This window comes from Hordeum vulgare, chromosome 6H (genome assembly GCF_904849725.1).
Source record: "Hordeum vulgare subsp. vulgare chromosome 6H, MorexV3_pseudomolecules_assembly, whole genome shotgun sequence".
In the NCBI taxonomy this organism is placed as follows: domain Eukaryota; kingdom Viridiplantae; phylum Streptophyta; class Magnoliopsida; order Poales; family Poaceae; genus Hordeum; species Hordeum vulgare.
Genome location: NC_058523.1, coordinates 266,148,027 through 266,170,942, shown reverse-complemented (window position 1 = coordinate 266,170,942; position 22,916 = coordinate 266,148,027).

Below are 22,916 nucleotides of genomic sequence, written 5' to 3'. Positions count from 1 at the left end.
TGGGCTCAACTATTGGGGCTCGCACAAATCCTAAAGCCCACGTTCCGCCCCTTAAGCGTGCGACCCCTTAGGTTCTCATTCACTTGGTCGCGGGTCAGATCATATGCGACTCGACTAGTCTATAGCGGCCTCTACCAAAGCATGCCGACTCCATGTGTCCGATGAAGCTAGTTAGGCAAAATTGTACTTCCCACCACTACTGGAAAATAGTTATTTGCCATGTGCTGCTTCTTTGTCGTCTGCTGGCTGATGGGAAAGACCCTCTTTGCCATCAACTACCAGAAACACGATGTCAAAGAGTAGGCTGATGCCAAAGGTACTATTTGCCATCAGCCAGCTCTTTGCCGTCTGCCAGCTCACGGCAAAGAGCATGCAGGCAGACGGCAAAGAGCATGGGCGGCCCACCCCGCAACCCCTCTCTCCCCCCTAACGGCCACTTTCTTTGCCGTCTGCCTGCATGCTCTTTGCCGTTGGGAGGCGGACGACAAAGAGGGTGCCCCCCTAACGACAGTTAGCCCGAACCCCACGTGTCTCTCTCTGCCCCTAACGACCAACCCGACTCCCCTCTCTCTCACTCCCGACACCACCACCGCCGTCGCGCCCTCCTCCGGCCTCCCTGCGCCCTCCCCCCCCCCCCCCCGGCCGCCATGTGCCCTCCTCCTCCCCGGACGCCCTGCACCCTCCTCCACCGTCGCCCTGCGCCCCCTCCTCCACCCCGACACCCCTCTCTCTCACCCCCGACACCACCACCGCCGCCGCGCCCTCCTCCGGCCTCCCTGCCCCATCGCCGCCGCCGCCGACGCCACCCCCACCCCCACCCTAGCGCCCCACCCAACCGCCGCCGCCCTTCTCGCACCCCTCACCGTGCCCCTCCTCCCCCTGCTGCCCTCCTCCCCCTATGGCCTCTCCTCCCCCTGCGGCCCTCCTCCCCCTGCGGCCCTCCTCCCGCATTCGGTTAGTTTTTCTTCTTCTTTTTTCAATAGTTTTTGTTTAATTAGTAATATGTTTTAGTGAGGTTCTGGCTTAGTTTTAGTTTTGTTTATGTTCAGTTTTAGTTTAGGTTTAGTTAGGTTAGTTTCCTGTTTATTAAAGGAGAAAAGGGGAAGAAGAAGAAGGAGAAAGGAGAAGAATAAGAAGGAGAAAGGAGAAGAAGAAGAAGGAGAAAGGAGGAGAAGAAGAAGGAGAAAGGAGAAGAAGAAGAAGGAGAAAGGAGAAGAAAAAAATAATAAGAAGAAGGAAAATAAGAAGAAGGAAAAGGAAGGGAACGAGAAGAAAGAAGAAGAAGAAGAAGAAGAAGAAAAATAGGAGAGCAAGAGAAGAACAAGAGGAAAAAAGAAAATAAGAAGAAGAAGAAGAAGAAGAGAAGAAAACAAGAAGAAGGAGAAGAAGAATAAGAGGAAAAAAGAAAAAAGAAAATAATAATAATAATAATAATAATAATAAGAAGAAGAAGAAGAAGAGAAGAAAAGAAGAAGAAGGAGAAGAAGAATAAGAAGAAAAAAGAAAAAAGTAAATAAGAATAAGAATAAGAAGAAGAAGAAGAGAAGAAAAGAAGAAGAAGGAGAAGAAGAATAAGAGGAAAAAGAAAAAGAAAATAAGAAGAAGAAGAAGAAGATGAAGAAGAAGAATAAGAGGAAAAAAGAAAAAATAAAATAAGAGTTAGGTCACATATTTTTTGATTATCTTATAAAAACATCATATTAGTGTTGATCGGGTGAATTTCAATGTGCAGTTGTTCGACGACCTCCACGTGCGTTGGACGAGCTCCGCCCCTACGTTTGTTGGTGAGCAGAAATGACTTCTCCTACTGCCTTAATTTGCTCTGTCCCGGTCTTCGTGCCGATGAAACTTGCTAGCTATATATAGGTTTCTTCAATCATGAGTATGCGTGACCAGTATGCGTCTCCCGTTTGAAAGGGCGACATCTAGAAATATGCATGTCTTTGCATATTTATAACCGCCATCCTTTCGAATTGTCCAACATTATCCATGGAGAGCCCGAGTATGTGTATATTGGGTTCGTTTTCCCGTATGATGTTCTCTGGATCCGATGTGGAATTTCGTCAGTGCCTACCTGTTGTTCTCCGGATGCAGATCCTCTCTGTTTATTGCGGAGACGTGTATCAGGAGAACAGCGGGGAGGTGCTGCCGAAATTTTGCATTGTATCCAGAGCAGAGCATGGGAAAACGAACCCAATCTACACATACTCGGGTGGGATTAGGACCTATCTTTACCTGGACGTAATAAAAATGGCGAACCTGATTAACCGATGAATATAAATGCTAAATTATATATAAATATATTTCTTCTTTCTTTCGTAGCTATGCAAGATGAGTGATCGTGCGTGGATGTATACCGGTCACCCTAGTCAGAAAGAGATGAGGAAAGAATGGTTTGTAAAAACAAAGGAATTTGTGAAAGCCGCATTCGCAAATGGCCAGGAAAGAAACTATTGCCCCTGTCCTGGATGGATGCGACAACTATAAAAAGAAAACACAGGCTGTAATGATTAAACACCTGCAGAGGAGGGGTTTTAAGTCAAATTATACGGTGTGGACATTTCATGGTGAGTCTATACAATGCACAAGAGCTGAGCTGGTCCGTCGTCGCTCGGACGAGCATGGTACCGGGATCGAAGACATGGTGCAAGACTTTGATGATGCTCGGGATTCGGAAGATGAGATGGAGGAATCTGCAAAGGCCTTTTATGAAATGTTGGAGTCTTCAAAACATCCTCTCCATGAGCACACTGAGCTCAATTGCACAAGTAATGGCTCTGAAGGCTCAGTTCAACTTAGGAACAGAATGCTACGACGCGATGATGACACTATTTGGACGCTTCCTACCCAAAGGCCATGTCATGCCTGCAAACCTGTACCAGTCAGACAAAATACTTCGTGTACTTAAGATGCCCTATGAGAAGATAGATGCATGTGAGCAAGGAGTATGCACACTTGGACTATTGTCCCAATTGTGAGTCTTGCAGGTATCTTGTGGTAGACAACGGTGTGGGTGAGAAGAGGCGGACCAAAATCACAGTTAGTGTTCTTCGGTATATGCCAATCGTACCAAGACTTCAACATCTTTTCATGGTCGAAGAGACAGCCAGACAGATGACATGGCACAAATTGGGCAAAAGAACCGAACTAGATGCGGATGGGAATAAGATGATGGTACACACATCGGATGGGGAAGCGTGGAAACATTTCGATGGATTGCATCAGGATAAAGCGGCAGATCCAAGGAATCCTCGAGTCTGCGCCACCACGGATGGTTTTAATCCCTTTGGCATGACGGCAACCCAATACAGTTGTTGGCCTGTATTTGTCATTCCACTCAATCTCCCCCCCCCCCCGGGCAGATTATGCAAAGAAAGAACATATTTCTGACGCTGATAATTCTAGGGCCCAATTATCCGGAGAAGAATATGAATGTGTACCTGCAACTGCTTAAGGATGAATTGGAAGAAGCTTGGGATAATGGGGTCAAGACATACGATGCCGCTAGAAAAGAAAACTTCAAAATGCATGTGTGGTACATGTAATCTATGCATGACTTGCTAGCGTATGCGCTATTCTCTGGATGGTGTGTGCATGGAAGATTCCCATGCCCCCAATGCAAGGCAGCTCTTCAGTTTCATTGGTTGCCGGAGGGTCGTAAGTATTCTTGCTTTGACTTGCATAGACAGTTCCTGGATCCTGACCATTAGTTCAGAAAAGACAAGAAGAACTTTCCCAAAGGTAAAGTTGTCAAAAACTTGGCACCACTTGCGTTCACAAGCCAACAGATCCTGGATCAGTTAAACGCCCTCGAACCTGATCCAGAGCGTCCAGGGTATTTCAAGGGGTATAATTCGAAACACGCCTGTACTCACAAGCCATGCTTCTGGGATCTGCCTTACTTCAAAGACCTCCTTCTTCCACACAATATCGACATGATGCACACTGAAAAGAATATCGGAAAGGCTATTTTTGGTACATTGTTCGACATAGATGGGAAGACAAAGGATAATATTAAGGCTAGAGTCGATCAAGAGACACTATGTCATAGACCATTACAAAACATGCGAGAAGGCAAAGGAAAGTAGAAGTGGTCAAAGCCAAAGGCCTGGTTCAATCTTGGAAGGCCAGCTATGAGTGAAATTATCTTGTGGGTCAAAATGCACTTGATGTTCCCCGATGGGTATGCAGCGAATCTGAAGAGGGGAGCGAGTCTTGAAAAAATAAAAATCTTTGGTCTCAAGAGTCATGATTGGCACATATGGCTAGAGCGGGTAATGCCGGTGATGTTACATGGCTTTATTCCTGAGGATGAATGGCTAGTACTAGTGGAGCTGAGCTATTTCTTCCCTGTTCTTTGTGCGAAAGAATTGTCGCCTGGCGTGGCAGAAGGCATGGAGGAGTTTGCACCGGAGTTGTTGTGCAAGTTAGAGAAGATCTTTCCACCGGGCTTCTTTAAACCAATGCAGCATTTGATTTTACATCTACCTACCGAGGCAAGATTGGGTGGGCCCGTGCAAGATCGTTGGTCCTATGCAACTGAGAGGATGCATAAGACCCTTCGAGCTAAATGTAAAAATAACCGTAGAACAGAAGCATCGATGGCGGAGGCATTCATTACTAAGGAGGTGGCAAACTTTGTGACAGCACGCTACGAAGCCAAAAATCATCATTTGCATAATCCGAAGCCTCGGCACAATGATGCAGACCCTAAAAAAGGTGGGTCCAACCTCAGCCTATTCAAAGGGAAGCTCGCACCAGTCGGTGCTTCGAAACCAATAACGTTGGATGTCGAAGAATGGCGGAACATTTTGTTGTATATCTTCAACAACCTAACAGAAGTGCGGCCGTACATCGAGTGAGTTCTCGGCACATTTTCCTGTAACTTCTAATTCTTTTGAACTGCTCTTATTCCTGGATATGTCAAACAGCCGTTATGTCGCCAAATTCTCGGATGGAGCGGTGATCGAAAATGATTCCGTCGAAGAGTATGAGCTTTTGTCAAAGACAGGAGGTGGCTATCCCGGTTTCATCTGTTGGTTCAAAGAAACGGTAATTATCAATAATGGACCATTTCATTCTTGGTCTAACTCGCGGCTAATGCAACAATCGTTTCGTAATAAACTTGTAGGCTAATTCAGAGTCTATGGACGCCGAATTGAGACAAGTCGCTAATGGTTTTGACTATAAGGTCCGTTCATTTGAGAAATACAACATCAACGGGTATCTCTTTCGTACCTTTGGCAATGAGCTATCTATGCCCGACCGGAAATCTACAAATTGTGGTGTCTCTGTTATCGGCGAAGGTGTTATCGAGTATTATGGAAGAGTTGAAGCAATTTATGAACTTCAATTCTATGGTGAAAACCCACCGAACGTCGTAGTCTTCAAATGTTATTGGTTCCAGCGGAAGAAGACTAGAAGGACTCATGAACATATAGGACTAGTCGAAATCAATCCAACCACCCATTAAGATTTTCCCGATGTCTATATTACGGCTCAAAAGGCGAACCAAGTTTTCTATCTACCGTGGGCATGCCAAACGGATAAGAATCTGGAAGGTTGGTATGTTGTTTATGAAGTGCCGCCACATGTCAGACCACCTCTCCCAAATGACCAGGATTATGAACCTCACGTTAACCCAGACACATATGATGGTGAATTCTTCCAAGAAACATGTCTTTCCAAGAAACGTTTCAAGAACCGCCGTGCTTCACCCAAGAACATGGAAGTAGACAACGACAATGAATCCGACTCCAGCCCTGAGCCGGAACCAGAAGACCTGGAACTCGTAGAGGTTACTGATGTGGATGACCTGTCAATGCTTCAACGATTAAAGGAAGGCCTTTCCCAACTTCACGCCGTTGAACCCGACGAGCACGTCATTCATGAAGACATGCGTGATAGTGATGATGATGATGCATTTATTGATGATGATTATTAGTTTGTAAGATTCACACCTTAAATTATATATATTTTAACATTTATTATTCATGTACATATTATTATTCATGTCAGTTATTCAATTTTTTTATGTTGTACTAATTTCTTTTAATCTTTATCATGGCAGATCACCATGTGTGGAAAGATGGTGGGCGCTGGTCCAGATCGCTCGACGGGTTCTTCCCAGGCGCCCCGCACGAGGGGTGGTACTTCCCTTCCACCCATATCTCTCCATAGAGCCTTGGCAGACAGTCTGTGGACACCACCCATGGGTTCTTCTTCGTCGGCGGCATTGCCCACTTGGAGAGGTGTTGGTCGGGTAGGGAAGAAGGGGAAGGGTACAGGGAGAGGTGGTGCCCGCGGAAGATCCAGGAGGACTGTTGAGCCGTCCTCGCCACCACCACTAGCTCATTCACCCAAGCATAGGACTACTATGGTCGACCCGTTTGCGGAGGAGGCTACGGGGACTCAGTTCCAGGAGCCTTTTGTTGACGGGCATTCGTCCCATGAGACTCCGGTCCAGGAGCAGCCTCGGGTCGAGGTGCATTCGGCCCAGGAGCAGCCGGAGGAGACTACGATTCCGGAGGCTTCATCCGACGTGGAGAGGTCCGGATGGGAGACCTTGCCGGATCGTACCGAGTTGCCGGATTGGACTGAGGGTCCGGGTGGCTCAGGGGGCGGGGATGGCGGGGCTGAGCTTACGGATAGTGAGGGCGATGTGCAGGTGGACGGGGCCACCGTGTACAAGCGTGGTAGTACACGTCTCCCGGTCGCGCCGGCTACCCGCGAGCAGAGGCCGGTGATTAAACCAGAAGGAGATAGGTAAGTACATTTACTATTTTTTTAGCTTTTGCCTTCAAGTTTGTTCAAATATCGAATGCGTTGACCTTAGCATACTGCAGGGGATGGGTACACCCTCTTGGAGTCCGCAGGCCGAACTCCGTCCTTGGTGTGCTTTGCCAGACAAATTTCCCGGGGTTTGTCACGTTGCTTGGTGAGGGTCAGGTTCCTACACTAGGATTTTCCTGGGAGCACTACCAGGCTGCGCAGGATATGAGGAGGAGGCGGCCAGGGTTCTCGAGGCCGAGTGTAGGCAGTTACTACAGAACTTGCGCCACGAGGCTCGGCCGCATGCTATTCGAGATTACTACGCCACACGTGGTATTAAGAAGCAGAAGAAGGATTGCCGTAGAAAGTTTCTGAAGAAGGAGCAATACATGAAGGTAATTACCTATTCTTAAGTACTTCTACGTAGTTTTCTTGATTTCATTCATAGGCGTAGCGCTGAAAATTCTTTCTAATAACTTATAGGTGCCCCCGAGATGGTGTGCGGATAAGATGGATTGTTGGGAGGCGTTGGTTGATGAGTGGTGCACACGAAGCTGGCGAGCTGTCCACGAGAATGCGAAGGATCGGCGTAGCCCAATGGTTGGTGTGCCACACTATCAAGACAACGCCAACTTACTTCAATTTGGACGAAACTGGGTATGTGATTTGCTTCATGATTCATGCAATTCATTCTTGATGCTAATATTTTCTTCCTCTCTTTTAGGCGCATCACAATAAGACGGAGATGCCACACTTGTACGACCTTTATGTCATGGCCCATACTGCCTCATACAAGAAGGCGAAGGTGTTCTCTGAGTCTGACCTGGATGATCCCAATAACTTCACCAACATATCATCCCACCAGAAGCTTGTGGCATACAGGGACGCGGGGAAGGCTACCAAAGGGGATGACTTTAACCCTAGTGAGGAACCTTTGGATCCAGAGCTGGTGATGATATCTGGTGGCGGGAGGCCCAATAGCTCGATATACATTGGAGATGGGATAATACGTTGTCCACTCACTCTCCCGGAGATCAAGGCGTGCCAGTCGAGCAGCTGTCCTGAGATAATGCGTCGTCCACGTCTAGTCGAACTTGCCAAAGAGGTTAGTTGTATGCACTAAGAACACTTTCATCAATTTCATTATGTGTGTCACCATAGATCATTACTGTGGTAACGAGGAATGGTGTTTCAGGCTAATCTTCAGAAAGAGAGATTGGCAAACCAGGCTGCTCTTGAGAAAGAGAGATTGGCAAGCCAGGCTGCTCTTGAGGCTGCTCTTGAGAAAGAGAGATTGGCAAGTCAAGCTGCTCTTGATGAGAGGTACCAGACCACGGCACGATTGATTGTGGTGGAGAGGTCCCGGAATGAGGCGGGTCAACGGGCCGTGTACGAGCTTTTTGTGGTAAGTTTTTTTTCACATTAGCCAAATCATGTGTGTAATGTCTGTTTCATTACTAACTAATACGACCCACTCTTTAGGGTCTGTGCGCGAAGAGCGGTCAAGTCCCTCCGCCGATGCTCGTCTTCTCTTTGATTGGCACGGTGAGTTTCATTATAACTAGTATTAATAATTGAGTGTCATCATTCTAACTGAGACATTGCAAAATATCTATTCTACAGAATAACTCATGAGCGGCATCACACGACCCTTCTCGAGGTGTTTCTCCTCCTTGATGACCAGTACGGTAAGTTTCTCCTCTCCTCTTTCATATTCTCCTTGCTTTAATTTCCACAACAATGATATAGTTAGCCCATTTAGCTCCAAAAAGACGTAATTAGCCCATTTAGATCCAAAATGCCATAATAACCTCTAAATGGCATAAGAACCTTGGTTAGCTCATTAATATTATATACTTAGCTTGTTTTCCTCTAAAATGAGATAATTAGCCCACTTAGCTCCAAAAAGACATAGTTAGCTAATTTAGCTCCAAGAAGAGGAGAAGAGGAGAAGAAATAGGAAAAATGAAAAGAAAGAAGAAGAAGAACAAGAGAAGAAGGAGAAGGAGGAGGAGGAGGAGAAGGCCAAGGACCTTCTAGTCCTTCTCCTCCTCCTCCTTCTCCTCCTTCTTCTTGATTTCTTCTTCTTCTCCTCCTCCTCATGTTTCTTCTCCTCTTTCGTATTATCCTTGCTTTAATTTCCCCAACAAGGACATAATTAGCCCATTTAGCTCCAAAATGCCATAATCAGCTCAAAATGGCATAAGAACCTTGGTTAGCTCATGAATATTATATACTTAGCTTGTTTTCCTCTAAAATGGGATAATTAGCACATTTAGCTCCAAAAAGACATAATTAGGTAATTTAGCTCCAACAAGAGGAGAAGAGGACAAGAAATACGAAAAATGAAAAGAAAGAACAAGAAGAATAAGAAGAAGAAGAAGAAGAAGAAGAGAAGAAGGAGAAGGAGGAGGAGGAGGAGGAGAAGGCCAAGGACCTTCTAGTCCTTCTCCTCCTCCTACTTCTCCTCCTTCTCCTCCTTCTTGATTTCTTCTTCTTCTCCTCCTCCTCCTCTTTCTTCTCCTCTTTCATATTATCCTTGCTTTAATTTCCCCAACAATGACATAATTAGACCATTTAGCTCCAAAATACCATAATAACCTCAGAATGGCATAAGAACCTTGGTTAGCTCATGAATATTATATACTTAGCTTGTTTTCCTCTAAAATGGGATACTTGACCCATTTAACCCCGAAAAGACACAATTTGATAATTTAGCTCCAACAATAGGAGAAGAGGAGGAGAAATAGGATATATATAAAGAAAGAAGAAGAAGAAGAAGAAGAGAAGAAGGAGAAGGAGGAGGAGGAGGAGGAGGAGAAGGAGAAGGCCAAGGACCTTCTAGTCCTTCTCCTCCTCCTCCTCCTCCTCCTTCTTCTTCTTGATTTCTTCTTCTTCTCCTCCTCCTCCTCTTTCTTCTCCTCTTTCATATTATCGTTGCTTTAATTTCCCCAACAATGACATAATTAGCCCATTTAGCTCCAAAATACAATAATAAGCTCAAAATGGCATAAGAACCTTGGTTAGCTCATGAATATTATATACTTAGCTTGTTTTCCTCTAAAATGGGATAATTAGCCCATTTAGCTCCAAAAAGACATAATTAGGTAATTTAGCTCCAACAAGAGGAGAAGAGGAGAAGCAATAGGAAAAATGAAAAGAAAGAAGAAGAAGAAGAAGAAGAAGAGAAGAAGGAGAAGGAGGAGGAGGAGGAGGAGGAGGAGAAGGCCAAGGACCTTCTAGTCCTTCTCCTCCTTCTCCTTCTCCTCCTTCTTCTTGATTTCTTCTTATTCTCATCCTCCTCCTATTTCTTCTCCTCTTTCATATTATCCTTGCTTTAATTTCCCGAGCAATGACATAATTAACCCATTTAGCTCCAAAATGCCATAATAAGCTAAAAATGGTATAGGAACCTTGGTTAGCTCATGAATATTATATTCTTAGCTTGTTTTCTGCTAAAATGACATAATTAGCTCAAAAAATCATATTTTGTTCTTCTTCTGACTTTCTTATTCACATTTTTGCAGATTGGATATACTACATGCATGGAAGCTGGCATTCATGGAGTTGAACAATGTCGATGGATGAACTTTATATGTATATCATCTAGTTTTCATTTGAGTGGATGAACAATGTCGAACTATATGTATATGTATATATGGATAAATAGTGCAATACTTTGTATGTTGGTTCTTTCGATATATGGGGACGTACATTGATTTATATGTATATCATATATGTGTGGTGAATTATATATATGTGTTGGAAGTATATTTGTGGTGAACTATCTATCATATATGTGTGGTGAATTATATAAATGTGGTGTCAAATATATATATATGTGTGTGTGTTGTGAAATAATATAAAACAAAAAAAGGTACTTTATGGGCTCTTTGTCGTCTACCAACTCATGACGAAGACCTGTGGCATGAGCTGGCAGATGGAAAGGTGCCACATGGCACCCAGCTGTGCATCCTGGGGTGTCTAGATAGGCTCTTTGTCGTCTGCCTGCAGTGTGGGCAGACGGCAAAGAAGAGGGCACAGAGGAGGGGGAGGAGGAGACAGACAGCAACGAGTGGAGGGGGGAGGAGGAGGAGCCAGACGACAATGAATAAGGGGGAGGCAGACGACAAAGGATAAGGGGGAGGCAGACGACAAAGAATAAGGGGGAGGCAGACGGCAAAGCCTCCGTTAACCCCTGACGGAGGCAACGCCTGTCGGCTGCCGTCTCGAGCACTTTGCCGACTGCTCCTATGGAAAGCTGAGGGCAAAGCTCTTTGTCGTCCGCTTTGGTGAGGCAAACGGCAAAGAAGGTACGATGCCGTCGTAGGCTGACGCAGAAATTTTGCCGACCGTGATATTCTTTGCCGTCTGTGGTATTCTCTTTGCCGTCCGGGATTTCGTCTTTGCCGTCTGTGATGGCAGATGGCAAAGAAGTTGAGTCCTGTACTGCACTTCTGTTCCCTTTGCCGCATGATAAATGTTGTCATGCTGAAGTCAGCATGGTCATACATGTTGTAGCTCGACCACGTTCTCGTTCCGGTGAATCCGACCAAAAGATCGGATTATATCATAATCCTCACTCCATGGCCATGCTTATCCAGGTCAGAACACCCGAGGGTCTTAGAGTATATCTTTCCTAATCAGAGAGGAAAATACCATCTTGCTCGACCATGTCTCACAACATGGATCTAGAAAAAGCCTAGACCATGCCTTTCTAACTACCAAGTAAGTGATTAGCTTTGGTCGGTCCGAAGCAGGCCCGTAACCATCCCGAGTACATGCTCTAGCTCAGGTCTGAGGACATAGAACATATGTTGTACTAGAGACCCCCAGATGACCTATCACTACGTCTCATAGTTGTATTTGTCCAACTTAGACCTTATCTCTACTTGGATCTGAATAGGTCAAATTCGACCAGATATTTCTGAGACCATATTATGCGGCTAGCATCCAATGCTACATGGTCAGTGAGACCGGTCCACCAGCCATATCATCTGCTAGTCTAATTGGTTGGGCATCCACCCAACCATTTCGATTAGGGACCATTTAGGATAATCATCATACAATGCATGGTCTCACAAACAAGTCATGTACTCCCTATGTAAACTAATATAAAAATGTTTAGATAACAAAAACAGTGATCTAAACAATCTTATATTAGTTTACGGAGGGAGTACTTGTTAATACACATCATTGATAATATCCAAGGACTATGTTTTTTCATAAACACATAGGAAATATTACCATGCATGATTGCTTCTAGGGCATATCTCCAACACTGTAGAGGATTGCGAGAATCTCCTGAACCGAACATACGGGAGTGGGTCAAGGGGAATTATGATTCTTGGTTTCATACCAATCAACAATTCCTGATTAGCACGTTCTTCTTGACCATTGGACTACAGATGTGCTACTAAAGCTAGATCAAGATGGATGTGTTCTTCCTGCAAAAGTACTTCATAGCTCCTTTGGACAGGTTCGTTCGATTGTCGATGATGATGCTACATGGGTAACCAAAACAAAAAGTAACTTCTTCAGGAATTTAACCATTGTTCCTACATCCCAACTAATGATTGCTTCTCCTTCGACACACTTGGTGTATTTATCAACGACAAACAAAGGTGGGTATTTCTATCTTGTGATGGTTTAACTGGACCAACCATGTCAGGCCCCCAGACTGCAAGATGCCAAGTAATTGCGATCATCCGAAGTTCTTGAGTCGGCATATGAGCTTGACATGTGTATTTCTGACATCCATCACATATGTGAACGATATCATCTACATATTTATGAGCCGTGAGCTAGTAAAAACATGTAGAAAAGCTTTTTGACCAGAGATCTTTAGCCGACATGATGGCCGCAATCACCAGAAAGGATCTCAATGATAATCTCACGGCCTTATTCAGGAGAAACATAATTCTGAAAAACCCCGGTAATACTGCTCCTGCGCAACTCGCCATTGACTATAGTGAAATATTTAGACCTGTTGATAATGTGTCGGATGATGATTTCCTATTCTGGTAGCTCTCTTGTCCATTCCGGTGTGGCATGAACACCACCAACTCTGATTCTGGGTCTAGAATAGCTATGTATTCCTCCATCGTTAATTTGACTGATAGGTTATGCGGGATATCAAGGAAAACATTAGGTAGAACAGGCTTACTGAAGTAGAGCATCCAATGGTGGTCCCCCTGGATCCATAAAAAATACCCCAAGCTCTAAGTGAGCCCATGACAAGAGCCCGCGTACGTCCATTGAAACCGAGGTGACATCTATTCTTGCTCTACCATCATTTGATCCACTCGAGACATGGTTACTACCTCAAGCGGAAACCCTTTGTATACTCAAGTACTTGGGAGAAGATTGTGGAACGAATACGAAAGACCATGAGCACGCCAAGCTCGAAAAGACCAATGAGGAGTTGCAGACAAGCCACACCCTCCGGACGACCGGGGTTCTATGGACGTCCGAGCCGTGGAGCTCAGCAAAGTCACAGGCCAAGCTGAACTCTACATTGGACGGACGATCTAACTTGTATAGACATCTTCCACCACCCAGTATTCGAATGACCGAGCTCCTCCGGGAATCCGGCGTCGCCAAACGAGCACCAAATCTACGGAACACCGAAGCCCTCCCGACGATAGGGTACCACGCGTCCAAGCCACTCTGGAAGTCGGGTCCCACCATACCCAACCCGAATCCTTGGAAATCCGGCGATGTTTGGACGTCCGGCCCTTCATGATCCTCCGGACGATCGACCATCTCCGGAAATCTGAACCCTGTCTATGCACATGCACTCGAGCCTCCGGCCATGTACCTCTCTATCTTGCCTTAGACTATATATACTCTTTTCCCAGCTCCATCTAGGGTCAGCAATGTCTTGTCTCATAGACTAGTTGAGAATTGCTCCTTCCATATCCTTCTCCCTTTGAGTTGAACACCTCCACGTGAGAAGATCCTATGGATGTCAAGGATCCTCTTTAGGGAAGATCCTACGGGATATCAAGGCCCCTTCTCCTGAGTGGAAGACTATTCATTACTTGTGTCCTTTTGTTGAACTTGGATGTATGTATCACGTGTGTTTATGTGGATCTACTGGATGTGTGATTGTGGATAATTCTTGAATTTTTTTTCTTTGGTTTTGCACTTTTCCCCATCCAAGTGTGAAAATATCGACACCCGCGGGTTTGCCCCGTATCATATTGGTATCATGAGCCATGTTGATTCACACTTTGGAGTTTCATCCTCCACTTTCTAGGTAATTTTTGTGTAAATTTGACTTAATTTCCAAAATAAACACAAAAAATAGCAATCTCAAAATTTCTTGGACTCATTGGATCTGAGGATACTTCGTTGATTTGGATCCGTGGATTTCATTGTGGACAAGTGAATCTACATTTTCCACATCATCCCCATCAATTTCCTCTACCAAATTGCCCAATTTTGCAGCAATTTTTCGCTTTCATACCTTTTGCCTTGAGTTAATCCACCACTCCAAGGTCAACCCATGACATCCAGAGGTTTTGCACGACCAAACGCCTCCAAACGTCCGGACACCATCGGACATCCGAACGATCCGAGACATCCCGACAAGACTGACAAACCAAATTTTCCTCTAATGAATTTTTTGTTTTTCTCCTCCATTGACTTCGTCATTTGCAACCACCTTTTCTTCAGCAAACTTTTGTACTTGATATTTTGAGTCGCGATCTTGACACTTCGTAAGGTGTTTCTACTAATTATGAGTGGTTCTACACTAGCATCACCGCTCATCATCGCACGAATCGTCACCTTCCGACTCTTCATTGACACTTCACCGTTGACTTATACCCTTGCCATAGCATTGTTACCCCGAGCCTATTTGTGTAACTTGTCTATTGATACTAGCCATTGAGTACTGTCAGGTTATGGTACTTGTGCACTATAGTGATACATACTCCGCATAGCTTCAATTGTGTGCATATATCACACTATTATCTTTTGTGTTACAATACTACCCGCATACATAATTGCTATCTTGGTGTGCACACCGTGCATAGTGACCATACAAAATATCATCACCAAAAGAAAGAGAATCAATGTTTTTAAGCAAGAGAAAAAGAGAGAAAGCAATATCATCGTCAAATCGTATATCAAACTTCATCACCTTGGATAACTTGATTAAGTCACATCGTGCCTCATTCATACATAGCAAGTCAGGAATAGCAATAAGAAACATTTTGTTTCATATAAGTTGTGCACAAGTTCATATCACGCCTATTTGAGTAATCGTGCTAACTTCTCTCTAGTGTTGTGCAACACGAGCTTTTTCCCAGGATTCCACATTTTTTGCTCATTCCTTGGTTGCACAACCCAACTTTTCTATTTTGTGTGTTTGTTTTGTGTATTCTCATTTCTATTGATTTAGTCCGTCTTATTTGTGAATTTGTGAATCTCTTTCAAAATTATTGAATTTTATCTTGGACTTGCTTGAATTTTTTCCACCATCCTGACCAAGCTACTCCATAAGCCTTATTTGAGTAGGTGTGAGAAGGACTAACACTAGTACCAATTCTACTACTTTCATATTTAAGCATTGAGTGATCTTTGATCTAATTTAGAACTTTTGGAGTGCTAATTGGTATTGTATGCTCATTCTTCAACTTATATCTACTTGAGTGTTACGGATAGGAACACCATCTCGAACCCAACTTTTGAGGAGCAAGACAACTAGGAGAACAACCACGTCACGAAACTACAATTCTTAAGCACCCAAAAAGGAATGCGCCAAGCACAAGATGTCTTGAATGACCGCATTGATCAACTCACCAATGACTTGCGTGAATCTGAGCTGCGCGCGAGGGGCTAGTTGAATGAAAAGCTATCAAGCCAAATGGACAAGAGCTGCATTTTTGTGGTAAACTGTGCAGTTTCAACCTCGACTTCATCAATGTGGTGCCACTCAAGTCACCAATCCTCCAAGTACTCTTCTGATGCAAGTCCACCTTGAGCTCGACATCCCCAACATGATGACCATCGCCATCACCAAGAATCGGACAATCCTTTCCATGGAAATTGATTGCAAGATAGAATGTGTGAGCGTAACCGACGTCACGAACAAGAACAAGGAGATTTCAAGAAAGAACGCCAACAACAAGAACGTGAAGACGAACGTTGACCTTAGGAACAAGAGCTTGAAGCATAAGATGCCTTGTGCGATGCAACACATGCTTTACAAGAACACAACCACCAAGCACACGAAAAACAAGAAGAACTCGAGTGTGAACATCAAATGGAAGTCGAGCACCAAGAGAAGCACCAAGAACCACGGCATGGGGCATGAGGCCCTTGCCAACACCCTCAAGCACATTATGTTGAGCCCAATGTTGACGAAGCCCCAAGGAAACAACAACAACTTCAACTCAACCAAAATAGTGATGCAACCCTTCCAAGACAAGGGCATCGCCAAAACAATTTAAATGGAAAAACACTTCAGCAACGATCCAGAAGCAATGATCCCGGAAGATAATCTCGCATGGGAACTCAAGGTTGACAAGATCTTCCGTCTACAGAACTTCTACGAAGAAAAGAAGATTGCCATGGATTCACTTGATGAAGCACCTCATGCAAGCTTGCTTCATGCCGACAGCCGGAAAAACAGACACCTATGGGAAACTCGAGGAGTCCCTTGATCGTTCAGCAGGGAGAGACTGGTACATCGTCGAGAACGGAGCTAGCAATCAACACCCACAAGGTCTTCTACCCAGGTTCGTGCTGCTTGGCGCATAAAACCCTACTCCTGCTCAGTTTGTATTATGTGCTTACTGTTGGTTGATTTGCTACAGTAACTTAGTACGTGATTAGGGAGTCTCCAATCCCAAAAGGTCCAACCCGTAAGAATGAGCCTTGGGCCTCCTTTTATAGGCAAAGGGGTCACCAACAGTGTGCTCACGGGGTGAATGGTGAACAATATTCACTGCTCTTCTTCTTAGGTGGCGTTAGGGTAGTAAATGCCTTGTGTGACCCCTGACCTACCGCAAGGTGGTCGCGATACGTACCTAGGTGAATCGACACCTGGGTCTTGTGCTGGCACACGAGGGATGTGCTGGAGCGGTCAGATTGTGGTAGAAACGGGGGAGGACACCTGGCGAGTGAAAGGGGCTTGCTGGCTTGGAGCCTCTATCGGACGACTTGGTCACCTTCCCGACAAGGAGGGCTTGCCGGTGGGGGGCTCGAATAGTTTCCCGGCAAGGAAGGCTTGCCGGGGGCCTCACCAGTCTGTGCGAGCCTTCCCGGGGAGGGAGGCTTGTCGTGGTCTTACTAATCTTCGGGAGTCCTCCCGGCAATGTGGGCTTGCCGGGGCCTTGGAATCTTCCCGACAAGGAGGGCTTGCCGGGGCCTTGGGAATCTTCGCGACAATGAGGGCTTGCCGGGGCCTTGAATCTGGAGCCCTTGTACTCCACGCCCGTGGAGAGGGGGAAGGGCATTGTCTTGGTGGGTCTTGAATTGCGTTTCTACTATTCTTCCCTGTGCACTACTTTAGGGGCGTTGCTGATCCCCGTGCACAAGTCTGGGGCACAAGTGATCCTAGTCTCTAGTGCATCGATACGAGCCCCACGGCCTGGGCCACACACGCGTGTGGGGCGTTGCTAGGCCAGGCTCAAAGTAGTGCACAGACTTCCTTGGCAGGGGACTGTGTAGCTTCGGAGCCGTTGCAGATGGCTCTCCCCCACATCGCGCGTCAAGCATGCGAGGTGGAATAGTGCACGCACAGTAGCCTGCCCACCTCCCGATGCGTTACTAGCACGAGTGAAGCATGCACAGTTAAAGTCATGCAAGTGGCGGTCGTGACCATAAAGGCTGCAGCTGTGGCAAGGCCTGTTGGAAATATGCCCTAGAGGCAATAATAAATTGGTTATTATTATATTTCCTTGTTCATGATAATCGTTTATTATGCATGCTAGAATTGTATTGATTGGAAACTCAAATACATGTGTGGATACATAGACAACACACTGTCCCTACTGAGCCTCTAGTTGACTAGCTCATTGATCAAAGATGGTCAAGGTTTCCTGGACATAGACAAGTGTTGTCACTTGATAACGGGATCACATCATTAGGAGAGTGATGTGATGCACAAGACCCAAACTATAAACGTAGCATATGATCGTGTCAGTTTATAGCTACTGTTTTCTGCATGTCGATGTATCTGTTCCTATGACCATGAGATCATGCAACTCCCGTACACCGGAGGAATACCTTGTGTGTATCAAATGTTGCAACATTACTGGGTGACTATAAATGTGCTCTATAGGTATCTCACAAGGTGTCTGTTGGGTTGGCATTAATCAAGACTCGGATTTGTCACTCCGTGTGAAGGAGAGGTATCTCGGGGCCCACTCTGTAATAGAACATCACAATAAGCCTTGCAAGCAATGTGACTAAGGAGTTAGTCATGGGATCTTGTAGTACAGAACGAGTAAAGAGACTTGCCGGTAACAGGATTGAACTAGGTATGGAGATACCAACGATCGAATCTCGGGCAAGTAACATACCCAAGGACAAAGGGAACAACATACGGGATTAACTGAATCCTTGACATAGAGGTTCAACTGATACAGATCTTCGTAGAATATGTAGGAGCCAATATGGACATCCAGGTCCCGCTATTCGTTATTGACTGGGGAGTGTCTCACGTCATGTCTGCATAGTTCTCGAACCCGCACGGTCTACACACTTAAGATTCGGTGATGTTTTGGTATAGTTGAGTTATAGGTGTTGGTAACCAAAGGTTGTTCAGAGTCCCGGATGAGATCATGTACGTCATGAGGAGATCCGGAATGGTCCGGACGTAAACATTGATATATATGGAAGTGGTTTTTGAACTCCGGAAAAGTTTTGGACATTTCCTGTAGTGTACCGGGAGTGACGAATGGGTTCTGGGGTACACCAGGTGGGCCCATCCACCCCAAAGGGTCTCATGACCTGTGGGAGGAGGTGGACCAGCCCTTAGTGGGCTGGGAGAAGCCTCCACTAAATCCCAAGGCGGATTGGAGGTGGGAAGGAAAGAAACCCAAAGGTGCAGAAGGTGGAAAGGGTTTCCATGTGGAGAGGAGGAATCCTACTCTTCGTAGGATTGGAGTAGGACTCCTCCACCTCCAATTTCGGCCAAACCTTGAGGGTTTGAGGCTGCCTCCTCCACTCCCTCCCTCGTATATATACTAGAGGTTTTAGAGGTGAGGGCTAACCCTAATTGCCACATGCTCCCTCTACTTCTCTCTAGATATGTTCTTCCTCTAGATCGGTTTTTCAGTAGTGCTTAGGCGAAGCCCTGCTGGAATAGATCCACCACCACCACCACCATGCCTCCGTGTTTGAGAACTCATCTACCACTCCATCCCTCTTGCTGGATCAAGAAGGCGGGGATCGTCATCGAGTTGTACGTGTGTTGAACGCGGAGGTGCCGTCCTTTCGGCACTAGATCGGGATGGATCATGATGGGATCGAGGGACGGATCGTGATGAGATCGCGGGACGGGCTCCGATTTGAATCATGAAGATGTTCCACTACAACAACAGCGTTATATACGCTTCCTCTTAGCGCTCTACAAGGGTATGTAGATTCACTCTGCCCTCTCGTAGATGATCATCACCATGGATAGGTATTGCGTGTGCGTAGGAAATTTTTTGTTTCCCATGCAAAGTTCCCCAATAGTTGCATCATGATCTAGGTTCATGCGAAGATGATATCTCGAATAGAGCACCAAAGAGTTTGTGGGCGTTGATGTTCAATTTGCTGCCCTCCTTAGTCTTTTCTTGATTAGACGGTATTGTGGGATTGAAGCGGCCCAGACCAACTTTACTCGTAGGCTCACGAGAGACCTGTTTCATCGACTGACATGCAACTTGTTGCATAAAGATGACTGGCGGGTGTCTGTTTCTTCAACTTTAGGTGAATCGGATTTGACCGAGGCGGTCCTTGGAGAAGGTTAAATAGCAATTTGCATATCACCATTGTGGCATTGCATAAGTAAGATGTGATCACACTAGATACTCATAGCTGCCTTGTAAAAAATGCAACAACAAGTCAGAGGAGTTCTAACTTGTTTTTGCAGGGTATGCATGTGATGTGATATGGCCAAAGACATGATATGATATATTGGATGTATGATATGGTCATGTTGTAATAGTTAAGTATCTACTTGCACGTCGATGCTACGACAACCGGCAAGAGCCATAGGCTTGTCTTTAAACTAACGTTTGTGCTTGCAGATAGCGCAGCAACCTCGATGGCGGCACGATGATGGAGATCATGATGATGGAGACCATGGTGCAGCGTCGGTGAAGATGGAGATCATGCCGGTGCTTTGGTGATGGAGATAAAGAAGCACAAGTTCATGGCCATATCATGTCACTTATGATTTGCATGTGATGTTAATCCTTTTTTGCACCTTATTTTTTTTATAACGACGGTAGCATTATAAGGTGATCCCTCACTAAAATTTCAAGATGAAATTGTGTTCTCCCCGTGTGGGGACCCCGACTTACGAGTCGAGATCGCCGTGCTCAGTGATCCCAGATATCAATGCTCACCGAACACAGATACCGAATGGTCAGGTTCACAAAGCACGGCCAAAGGCCAAATCACTCAAATACAACTAGAATCGGAAATCATACGGGCTAAGCGGGTGCCTATGCCATCAAGCCTACACCGACAGGCATTCTGACTTGGAAGCGTCCTAGTTCGCAGGGGCGTCTCCGAAGACATACTCATCTCCAAACTCCGGTTCTTCCATGTCTGGTCAATAACATAACAAGTGGCAAGCCAATGAGTACTTTGAATGTACTCGCAAATAGCCCATGACATGAACAATGAAAATGAAGGATAACAATAACATGCATCTTTGGTGGAATTTATCAGGCTGGCATGATCATGAATATACATCAAGTTAAAGAATTACTTTTGTAGAACAGGTTACAGATATCAGTATATCTGTCGAGAGCTGAACCATCCGGTCTCACCCTATATGCCAAGTCACCAAACTTGGTCATATCATTACTTCCATAACAACACCTTTTTCTCACCACTCACACACAATTGGTTTATGCAGAAACAACTGGACGTAGTTTAAGCAGCACCACCCAACTGTCCTTGACCGTGGACGTGGCTATTCGAATAGTTTTACACTCTGCAGAGCTAGTACGGTGGACCCACGAGATCCGAGAAACTTCCGTTTCATCCACGACTAGCGGTATATATCATACCCGAGGTAAGTACACGAGCAATGCCTTTTCCCTGACGATACTAGACAAAGAGGTCCACTCGATTGGTACCCAACCCACATGTTGTACGTCTTACGAGCACCGACTCTAGACAGTATCAACCATGCGGGGACCAACAGTGTGCGTGGAACTCATAAAATGGCATAGTCTTCCTACCTGGCACGACCCCATCACGAGAGTGACCACACATCACTCCCGCCACTAGGAATGTGGCTCTTTGCTAGCACCAACCAGAGTAATCAACATAGCCCCGCCCCATAAGGGGTAACGTGGTCGTACTGGTAAGGTTGGGACGATCGACACATCATAAATCTATTCCCATTTCCGAAACCGTACTCACTCAAAATACCTGGTGAACCACTTCACCAAAAGTGGTCATCATCATGCTCATGCTAATACTATTCTAATATTACTTGTCAACATGATACTAGCATGATCCTCAAAGAGGTAGGATCTAGCTCAATGCATGTGCTCCGGAGGAGCCATGGGTAACATCATATCAAATGATTTACCAGCACTTATGATCATATGCAATGGAAATACTTGCTATCTTAACATGCAATATAACATATGCTCAGTCATGGTCAAAGGGTTGCTTGCCTTGGTCAGCTAGGTATCCGGGGTCTTCAAGGTCTTCCGCTCCGATTCCCTCATCACACGGTTTTTCTACCGTCGATAAAAGAATAAATAAGGAATAGCTCACATAGAAACATATCATAAAGTTATTTTTAAAAGGTTCTTTATTACTGATAAATCTAAGTTGTCATTTTGAAAAATATTTGCCTCAAATTCTCTTGAAGGAACATTTTTAAAATTAACCAGACAGAAGCAAAACTATTCCAATTGAGTCATTTTTATTATTGTAAAACAGAATAGTTGTTGAAATACTCATCCAATCATATCATTAAATACTACATATTTTTAGAAGAATATCAGTGGAAAAAAATATATTTTTACACTGGGTAAATGTTTTTTTTTAAATCATAGAAATCAGGTTTTAAAAATCAAACAAAACAGGCTAAGTCCCTGTCCTGGCTCGGCGTGGAACTGGGCGGGCCCATGGCCAGCCGACATCCTACCTAGGCACGCGCGCCGTCAGGTTTGAACCTGAAGTGCAGGGCCCTACGGTCAGCAGCAGCGGGCAACGCAGGGGAGGAGGGTGGGCCACCGATAGGTGGGGCACACCTGTCGGGGTCGTCTCCTACCTTTGGCCAGAGAGGAGGTGGAGCACGCCGGCGAGGCTGCCGACGCTCTCAAGCCCCAACAAGGACTGGAATGGGTTCGCCATGACGTTGCCTACCTGCTGGTGGTCGAAACAACGTCGGAGAGGCAGGGGTTCGCCAGCGACGAGGAGGCCGCGGCGGAGGAGTTTCAGGATGTGGTCGAGGAGGTTGCTAGAGGCACGGAAATGCTCGGGCGAGTTGGGGGAAAGCTTCCTGGGGTTGGGGGATCAATTTGGTGGGTCGAGGGCGTAGGAGCCGACGTGTAGCCAGAGATCGATTGGAGCTCCGAGGCGGAGGGGCCTCGGTCGATCTCGAGCACGGGGGCTCTGCTAGCTTGCTGGGTGGCTAAGGGGGTGCTAGTGATCGTGGTGAAGCTATCTGAGGGGTGCTGGAGCGAGGGGGAGGGCTATAAATAGGCCCGCGACGGTGAGCCGATTCGGGAGCACCGGTGACTCACCATGGCGCGCATGGGGGTGCAGAGAGGGGCTGGTGTCGAAACCACGGTCTCAGGACATGGTTTTGGACTTCTAGAACCATCTATTGTAGAGGGAGAGAGGGAGGAGTCCAGCATCCATGGCCGCGCAACCTTAGCCGTTTCTGGTGCGCACGGGCACGCATCGCACGAGCTCTAGCTTGGGAGAGGAGGGGCCCTAATGGT